Raw genomic sequence first — 1198 nt, forward strand, 5'->3', positions numbered from 1 at the left:
CCACTCTCACCACTGGTCCTGAAGGGATCATCCATCCTGGATTCCCTGCGTTTCCAGTTCCTATCTGTACCGGTGAACATCCTCTGGCCTAGCCAGAACATTCTGGTTGTACTCTTCTAAGGAGCATTCTGGTTGTACTTCTTCCAACACGAGATCTGTTCACTCTTCTGGAAGTCCGTGGCATATTCAATTTTCTTCACCGAGCACCACAGTGCAAAGGCATTGGTTCTTCATTGTCCAGGTTTTACATGCTTTGGGTGTAATTGCCGATGCCATGGCTTGGGTCAGATGCACCTTCGTTCTGAACGTGATGCCTTTGCTTCTTGGCACCTTCGAGAGGTCATGTCCAGCAGCAGATGTTCTCTGCGCCTTGCACCCTTTCATTAGTGACTGACGTAGGGAGAGAAGGACCTGCCTCCCCCACTTCCCCACTGCCATTTCACTGCAGCAAATCTGAGCTTAGAAGGGGCCAGATTTAAAGCGAAATCCGTTCAGAGACTGAGATTCTTACACGGGATGGGACTTTCCATCTGCTGAACTGTAACTGTGTTTGTGCCCTTAAGATGGCCAACTGCTACATTGGACCTTCACTCATGTACTCCCTCAGTGCAAGAACACTGTGTTCTAATAATCTGGCATTCTGAGATGCTCACCTTCCTGACAGGATCCCTGAAGACAAAGCTGGTACATAAGTAAATGTGGTGAAGAAAGCTGATGGTGCCCGGCTATCAAAGGATATAGCATCTGGGGTCTCAAAGGCTTGAAGATAAACAAGCGGCCATCCAGCTGAGAAGCATCAAAGCCCACATGGACGAAGCAAACCAGCCTGTGTGATCATGAGGTGTCAATGGGATCAGGTATCAGGCATCAAAGACCCAGAGCAAAAAACCATAATGTGAATGAGGAAGGTGGAGTGCAGAGTGGAAGCCCAAAGCCAATCTGTAAGCAATTGGAAATCCACTTACAGAAGGGTCGTGGGGAGAAGATGGGCCAGTCAGGGTGTAGTATAGCACTGATACAACTTTCCTCTGGTTCTTTAATGCTTCCTTGCCCCCACTATCATGATCCCAATTCTACCTTACAAATCTGGCTAGACCAGAGCATGTACATGGGTACAGATAAGAGCTGGAAACACAGGGAATCCAGGACAGATAAAACCCTCAGTACAAATATTGAGACTAGCCATGCCAGGAGGGTA

This window comes from Echinops telfairi, unplaced genomic scaffold, assembly GCF_000313985.2.
Source record: "Echinops telfairi isolate 266 unplaced genomic scaffold, ASM31398v2 ScPeMD7_1;HRSCAF=3_0, whole genome shotgun sequence".
NCBI classification, from domain to species: Eukaryota; Metazoa; Chordata; class Mammalia; order Afrosoricida; family Tenrecidae; genus Echinops; species Echinops telfairi.